Here is a 9,070-nt window from a genome sequence, read left to right as displayed (position 1 = left end):
TACTATGTAAGTTGTGGTTCCCTTGGACTACCAACTTACTATATATCATCATCATACTTCATACTATATATAATAATCATACTATAGAAGTGGTGGTTCCCTTGGACTACCAACTTACTATATATCATCATCATAGTTCATGCTATATATATATATATTTTTTTTTTCATCATACTATATAAGTGGTGGTTCCGTTGCACTACCAAGGGTATTTCCGTCATTTCCTTCCTTAAAAGAGCTCCTATCATACTATATAAGTCGTGGTTCCCTTGGACTACCAACTTACTATATATCATCATCATACTTCATACTAAAGTATGAAGTGGTGGTTCCTCAACTACTACCAAACCAATCAAAAATTGCCACGTGGGGCTAATTAATATTTATTTCTTTTATATAATATTTTCTATTTCTACTTTCTATTTCTCTCTATTAATATTTCTTTCTTTTATATAATATTTTCTATTTCTACTTTCTATTTCTTTCTATTATATTCTATTTTCTATTCTACTTCTATCTATTTTATTATTATTTTTTTACTTATTATATATCATCATCATACTTCATATCTCATACTATATAAGTGGTGGTTCCCTTGGACTACCAACTTACTATATATCATCACCATACTTCATAATATATATATATATATTCATCATACTATATAAATGGTGGTTCCCTTGGACTACCAAGGGTATTCCCGTCATTTCCTTCCGTAAAAGCGCTCCTATCATACTATATAAGTCGTGGTTCCCTTGGACTACCAACTTACTATATATCATCATCATACTTCATACTATATATATAATATATAATACTATATAAGTGGTGGTTCCCTTGGACTACCAACTTACTATATATCATCATCATACTTCATACTATATATATATATATATTCATCATACTATATAAGTGGTGGTTCCCTTGGACTACCAAGGGTATTTTCGTCATTCCTTACTTAAAAGAGCTCCTATCATACTATATAAGTCGTGATTCCCTTGGACTACCAACTTACTATATATCATCATCATACTTCATACTATATATATATATATATATTCATCATACTATATAAGTGGTGGTTCCCTTGGAGTACCAAGGGTATTTCCGTTATTTCCTTCCTTAAAAGCGCTCCTACCAATACTACCAAACCTATCAAAAATGGCCCGTCATTTCCTTCCTTAAAAGAGCTCCTACCAATACTACCAAACCTATCAAAAATAGCCACGTAGGGCTAATTAATATTTCTTTCTTCATTATCATATATAATAATCATCATTCATACTATATAAGTGGTGGTTCCCTTGGACTACCAACCGTATTCCCGTCATTTCCTTCCTATACTATGTAAGTTCTGGTTCCCTTGGACTACCAAGGGTATTCCCGTCATTTCCTTAAAAGAGCTCCTACCAATACTACCAAACCTATCAAAAATGGCCACGTAGGGCTAATTAATATTTCTTTCTTTTAGCTCTTTTTTTTCCTCTCAAATGCTATCAAACCAATCAAAAATGGCGACGTAGGGCTAATTAATATTTCTTTCTTTTAGCACTTTTTTCATCTCATACTATATAAGTGGTGGTTCCCTTAGACTACCAAGGATATTCACGTCATTTCCTTCCTTAAAAGAGCTCCTACCAATACTACCAAACCTATCAAAAATGGTCACGTAGGGCTAATTAATATTTCTTTCTTTTAGCACTTTTTTTTTCCTCTCAAATGCTACCAAACCAATCAAAAATGGTCACGTAGGGCTAATTAATATTTCTTTCTTTTAGCACTATTTTTTTGCTCTCAAATATTGCCCGTGCCTTGCACGGGCACCCTTATCTAGTATACTATACAGAAGCATGATGAATTAGGACGACCAAGGCTATTTTGGTAATTTCCCACTATATCGAAGGGCAAATCCGTCATTCTGTTCAAAGACAAATCTCTATAATAGCTTTTTCTCGGCGTTTCTAGAAGACTCCATTGTTTCATTTCTTTGTTCCAACTTCCAACAATGGAGAATTTCCAGAAGACTTCTCCTAATTGTCCAATATTTTCTTTCATCCAAACTTAAATTCAAGGCCTACACATTAACTTCATCTTCATATCTGGGTGTGCCTTCTTAGGTCAGCTCTTTCCTCAAGATTAAATTTTTCAATTTCATAACTTAAATTCATAGATACTGTGGTTATTGTTCTACCCAACTCTCTCTTCTATGTTCTCTTTGATTATTCATCCGGTACTTCAAAATCAGATTAGTTTTCTCTCTCAATATTTTCCTAATCTTCTTTTGGTAGTGTTCAAAATTTTCAATTTTATGGGCTAAGATCATGTCTGCTACTGTTATTGTTCTGCCACATTAATTTTCTTCCTTTTGATTTTCATTATTGCTTATCCTCGAACCAGAGAAATTGAAGAATGCAATTGAAGTTAATAGCTTGTTCAAGTCTTCTATCAATCAATATTTCTTTTGTTAAATTGTTTCTTTTGAATGTCTCTATGGTAATTTTTTTTAATTTGTCATGTATTTCTTGGAAGAGTTTATCCATAATTTTTTTTTCATTGATATGGACTTATAAAATATTTTTTTCCTTGGTTCTTGTGTGTTAGAAGACAACCAATGAGGATCTTGAGTTGGCCTTGGAAGTTGGAATCAAACAACTCAAGTATGCATGTAAGATATTGGCTTTCAAAACTTCATCTCAAGTACCATGTGCCTGAGGCATACAAAGCGAGGCAAGTTTTTATCTATTTGGTGAAAAATTGGCATCTACAAATGTAGACATATATCACTGTTCATATGCTATTATTATAATAAGTTTCAAGCGTTTTCTTTTTATATAGTTGAACGTATCATGTGTATGTTTGAGGTTTTTAAAAGTTTCATAATTGAATAAATCATTTTATAGCTATTATAAGTAATTGATTTTTCAGTTTATCACTACTTACTGATATGTTTGTATCTAACTTCTTGATTTTCTTTGTGAGATGATGGAGTTAATTATTGACTTGAGTTGTATCTTCAACACTTTCTAATGGAGTAATTAAATTAAAGTTGAGCAATACTTTTAACAATTACACTGTTAAAACTTACCTATACTACTTCTTCCCTTTTTAAGGACAGAGGAGCTACTTTGTTGGTAGAAGCTGTTGATCAGAAAAACAAATTTGAAACAAAATGGATTACACTACTGTGTGTCAATATGTGATTTTTGATATACTTTGCACTATTGTTCTATGGCTTTTCAGTTTTTCTTTCTTTTTTTCCCCTTGTTGTTCATTTCAGTATATAAGAGTCTGATATGGCCGACATAACATATTTATATAGGTACACAACAATAGGTAGAGTTAGAAGTGAGGGACGAGGACGACCAATGACAAGGTTGTAAATATGCTCATTTTCAAGGGTAATGTATAATCATCCTACTTAGATTTTTTAGCAAACCACATACTTTGTCTTTCTTTTCCCTTCTAGAGCTTTCTCTCTCTTTCCCCTCACTTCTATATTAAATAAGATGACTCAAGCAAAGAAATAGGCATAGTGCTCTTCTTCTCCAATCTCCATGATGCTCGAGTTGGGTAATTTTTGGTATTTACTATCAAGATGAGCTGGAAGCCTATGCACTAGCTAGATTAGGATAAATTTTTTGAAAATTTTAAGGGATATGGCTGAGATGTTTGACAAATATTCAAAGAGAAAAGATAGATTCCATCACCAGTAATCCTCGGGTTTGGTAAGCTTTTAACATTCTTTCACTATATTTATTTATTTATTCCAATTTTTATCATTTCCATTTCCTTTTGTATAAACTGAACTTCAGTCTCTGAAATAAGTGTATCTATCTTCTTCTATTTCAATATTCTATTTAGTAGTAGTTGTTATCCTTTTGGGTAGATGTATATGTTTGTTTATAGAAGTTAGCACTTCCTTCCATTTGTCCCCACAATCGAATAACATACCTTTTTGAAGGTCCCAATTCCAGTGGAGTTATAGAAAACACTATAGGTTAAAAAAAATTATCTGCTTAAGGTTGTTGGGTAGAATTATCATAGACTTGTGTTGGTGCATTGTCGAGGTTAGTGTAAGGTGGCTTGGACACTGACAATTGGAGAACACTGTTGAGAGTTCTGTCATATCTTCCAACTCCGCAGGCATTCAGATTTCTCATAAGAATAATATTACGTGAGGTATTGCTTTTGTTCTAAGCTACAATCCTATCCCTACCTATTAAAGAATGAGAGGATGGTCAGACCAATAAAGTGTCTAGCAACTGGATATGTAGGATGAGGCAACGCTCTGGATCCTCTCTACTTGCAGAATGAATGGATCAGACATGGGCTACATTCTCTATTTTCGGGCAGGGGTGAAAGTCATAAGAGAAGATTAACCTCTTGGTAAGAAAAACGGGAGAAAAGTGTTGTCATCTATCTTGATCAATTTGTGCTCAAGGAATTATTCTCGCTATTCAGCCCATTGTTCTGTCAACAAGATCATCTTGGACAATTTTCCATTCCTTCCCTGCCGAGCCTTCTCTCTTTGCCATTCAATTCTTCTGCCTTTCAAACAAGTGATTGCGCCCGGAGTGTATTTTCTTTTTGTAACAACTTCATTGACCTACCACACTAAGAGACTAAGCGTGCAATCACTTGTTCGAACATATTCAGTTCCTATACACTTGAGTGGTTTGATCATTCTTCTCATCTTCATTTTTTATTTGTAGCGAGATTTAATAAAGTATGCATATGTAATTATCTATTGAAGGATATTTGACATTCACCACTTGTTTAAAAAATGGAAATTATATTTTGTTTACATTGTTAAGTAAAATTTGAATTTTCTGCATTCATTTTAAATCCCTTTAATGTTTAAAATTGTACAATAGACTTGGTCTGGTTACATTGCCTCATTGGTGAATGGTACCACTTCTCTTGTTAACATGTATTGAGCTTTTTGCCATTCCTCGTGTATTTCTTTTTATTTGCTTATGTTTTTGTTTCGCTTATGATTTTAAAGATTTCATTTTTCCCAACCTTTGCATAAATAACTAACTCAATTGTCTTATTGGCGAACTCTCTTTGTTTTACACCTCTAGCTTTTAACTGCAAGTTACAGAAAGGGATACCGACCAATTTAGACTCAATGAACACAGAGGCTGATCAAGGTAATGTATCTCAAATTTTCCTCCTCCTAACAGTCCTTATTGAAAAAAAAAAAAAAACTAATCTGAAGACTATTTACTGTTGAAATTGAACTTGCGAATTTTGTTTAAAATTTGTGTATACTCTCTCTGATTGTTAAACTTCTTTTGACAATGGTGATGGATTGAATGATCTTATCTCCTCAATTTTTTGCCCTCTATGTATCTCCAGAGTGTTGCATCCATTCTTTTATACGAACTCATTTTGTTATCAGTTAAGCGTGATAATTGAAACATTTATCTTTAGCCGATTTTGTTTTTTAGTTATAACACACATGAAATTGAAAAAAGATTTGAATGTTGGTTAACATATGAAGTCTCAGAGGACCCGTCCTTTTCAATTGCAATAGCAAGAAGCCAATGACGTCTACAATGGGTTAGAGTCTAGCAATTTTGTGATGATTTTTTTTCTCGTGAAAATCCTCTCTGATTTTTTATTTTTGAGAAAAACAACTTAATGAAATAGTGTAGGAATAGTTATATTGGCTGTATTTTTTTAGAAGACTACTATATTGCCATTGTCTTATATCATATTTGGTGTCATGTCTTTATGAATCACTTTCAAGTTCAGACTTATAAAAAGTGTTAACTTGCTTATTACCATGTCAAATCACGATCAACAACTAGGATCAGCCTTAAAACATGCATATATTTTGGCTTGGTTTGTTGTAGTGTTTGTGAATTTTAAAAAATTCAAAGTTCGTTTGTCTTTTTATGATGCTTAAATTTCAAGTTTTTTTTTTCTTTTCCAGTACAAGGAATGACAATTCCATTTTGCGCGTCATATAATTATGAGATTCCTTTATTTCCTTTTGATCAAGTGAATCGATAACTTACGGTTCGCATATATGTCTAGCCTTTCGTGGTTACTTTAGGTTTATCTTTTACTTTTGGCTTTTTATTTTTATTTTCTGATTAAACATTTCACCTTTGCATAATTTGAAAAGCTCTTCCTCTTATTATTAGTATTTTAATTTTGATAATTTAGCGCCCCGACATATTGTGTTCTGAATTTTGTCATAACTATGGATGTTCTCTTTCCTCACAGAATTCATCACTTTTTTCCCTTGCCCTTGTAGAAAACACTTTTTAAGAATTGAAACAGTAGCACTTCAAAAATTAGAATTCTCTCACATGACATAGGCTTTTGTCTTGATGTTTTAGGATTTATTTCAATCTTGAAGTCTGATTTTTGATTCAAGTAACTTGTGTGCACACCTTTTTTGAATCATAAAGCCATTTTTTAAAAACAAAAGCTAAGCTTATGACATGTAAAGACAAGAAACAATAGAAACATGAGGAGTTGGAAATGTAACAAAAATTTTGTAACCATTTTCTCCTTCTGTGATGTGCACAAAGCTCTGGTGTTTTTAAGTTTTAATCTCTTGATTCTAATACATGGTTGGTGACTCATTCTATCCTCTCTTTTTTTAAATTCAATTTGCACTCTTAGTTTTGCATTTTCAAAATTGAAATAAATACTAAAGCATCAAGACAAGAGAGAGCAGGTGTAGAAGGATCAAGAGAATTGGTTATGATACAACGTGGTTAATAAGAAAGATTGATACTCTAGCTTTTCGGAGAAAGAAGTGACAGTTGATTCAGCCAAGAAGCTTAAGTGGAGAAGGGAGATCTATGGAGATTCTTATCTCATTCCATTCCACTGACTTAACCAGTAACCTATGGCGAGAACTCTTTGTGCATATCTTAAATATTGACGAAGTCTGGAAATTACAATCCATGCAACATGTATCCTTAATAGCTGTAGATTTTTTATTTTTTTAAAGTTTTTGATAAAACTGAAACTTCCGTAAAGACCAAATGATTCTACTTTCTGTAAGGGATATTTGATTATTATACTTATCTGTGATCTTTGATAACTTTGTGTTAAGCTTTTTGTGGTAAGTCTTTTCTCCCACGGGGCTAAATTATCAATTTTACTTGCTCGTGTTGGTCCATTCAATGCGATCAATTTCTATGTAATGTGAGTTTGAAAAGGGGCAATATTTTATGCTATTCATTCACAAGTGTAAAAGTGATGAGATTTTAAATTTAGTTTTGTCAAACTCAAAATAGACAAATAAAATCATACAAGAATGAATATGAGTTGGAAAAAGGGCTAAGGCATACTATGATATGATTCACTTTTGAGAAGAATAAAAGATAAAAGAACAGAACGTGAAATCTGCAAAATCTGCAGTATGAAGTATTTTCGTTTCTCATAACTTTTAAATTTTAATTAATTGAGATGTAATTATGACGTGGACAGGAATGTCCTCCGTATTGGGCTCGTGCGGTGCACGGGCTATTTTGAGCAATGTTCAATTCCTTTTGTGCTTTGATAATTTGTCAAATACTATCAAAATAATATTATGTCCTAATATATGTTGCCATTCCTTTTCATCTTGAGTTGGGGAGTCTAAGATCTCACCATTGTATATTTCACATTGATACTTTGCATTACCGTCAACTAAAAGATTTTATCGCTTCATTCTCTACACATTAGACTTCTTTAGTTTTTTTCGCAGCTATGCACTTGAAGCATACATATAAGTGAGCTCCTTGAAATATAAGATGTTGTGCCCGTGATAACACATGAGCATACATACAAGTGAGCTCCTTGAAATGTAAGACGTTGTGTCCGTGATAACACTTGAGCATACATACAAGTGAGCTCCTTGAAATGTAAGACGTTGTGCCCGTGATAACACTTGAGCATACATACAAGTGAGCTCCGTGAAATGTAAGACGTTGGGCCCGTGCTTAGCACGGGCCATACTTATCTAGTATTATATAGAAGAGCCATGAGAAGGCCGACCAATGGCATTTTGGTAATTTTAAAATTATTTAAGGACAAAATAATAATTGTATAATTAATGGCCAAAATGAAAATCTAGAAGAATTCATACATGTCTTTACTTTTGAAATTGGCCCATAAAGATATTTTTGTAATTGTATTAAAATGAAGAGTTTCTATTGGTTTAACTTTTTACAAACAATAATAAATGCTAAGCTTGTTTTGACATGTTTTTGAAAGAAAATTTTGAACTAATTTAAAATAAAATGTGTTTGAATAGCTAATATTTTGTTCCTAAAAATACTTTAAAGGATTATTACATTAACATATTTTTAATATTATGTTACATAATATGACCACTAAATTCGTATCTTGATTTTTAAAATAATCTTTAAAATGACGTATCAATATTTTTTAATTAATTTGAAGAAACATAAAATTCCGCGATTAAAAGAATGAACAATGTTTGACTATTAAGAAATTAATAATTTGATAATGTATTCATCAAAAGATTAAAAAATATAAATTTTCATTTCTATATAGGATATTTTCTTAATATCAAATATGATAAACTATTTAATAGGAAAAATTTGACAAGGAAAAAATTTAATATTCAAATTCTAAGAAATATTAAAATACAAACTAAAGAAAAATAAGTAGTTAAAAAATAAAGAAAAACAAAAAATGAAAATGTCAATAGAAAATGACTTGAGAAATATAGAGGAAGAAAAAAACTAAAATATAAATAAATTAAAGAAAAATAACTTGAAAAAGAAAACAAGTATATTGGTTATTTTGTGGGGGTAAGATTCAGAGTTTTCTTTTACGCATGATATTTAGAGTGTAGTTTCAAAAAAAATTATTAATGTAATTTAGAATATAACATTACGATAATTGTTATCGTACATAGAAATCAAATTGCTTTCATGATTGTTTTTATTTTTGTGGAGTTAGAAATCAATTTTTTTAATAAATACTTTCAATATTTAGAATATAACATTATGATAATTGTTATTTTATATAGAAATAAAGTTGATTTCATGATTGTTTTTATTGTTGTGGAAGTTAGAAATCAATTTTTTAA

At 31.3% G+C, this 9,070-nt stretch overlaps 1 long non-coding RNA gene across 1 annotated transcript; it reads left to right on the top strand.

Moving 5' to 3' along the window:
• The first annotated feature begins 3,357 nt into the window (after nucleotides 1-3,357).
• LOC125853076 (uncharacterized) lies at nucleotides 3,358-7,069 on the top strand. The gene is made up of 3 exons (XR_007445114.1): nucleotides 3,358-3,398; nucleotides 5,085-5,153; nucleotides 6,698-7,069. It is a non-coding gene; the product is annotated as an uncharacterized LOC125853076 (long non-coding RNA).
• Nucleotides 7,070-9,070: the final 2,001 nt, after the last annotated feature.

The sequence above is a fragment of the Solanum stenotomum genome, unplaced genomic scaffold (assembly GCF_019186545.1).
Source record: "Solanum stenotomum isolate F172 unplaced genomic scaffold, ASM1918654v1 scaffold8858, whole genome shotgun sequence".
Classification (NCBI taxonomy): domain Eukaryota; kingdom Viridiplantae; phylum Streptophyta; class Magnoliopsida; order Solanales; family Solanaceae; genus Solanum; species Solanum stenotomum.
Note: the sequence above shows the minus strand (reverse complement) of the source record. Positions and strands in the feature narration are given on the sequence as shown.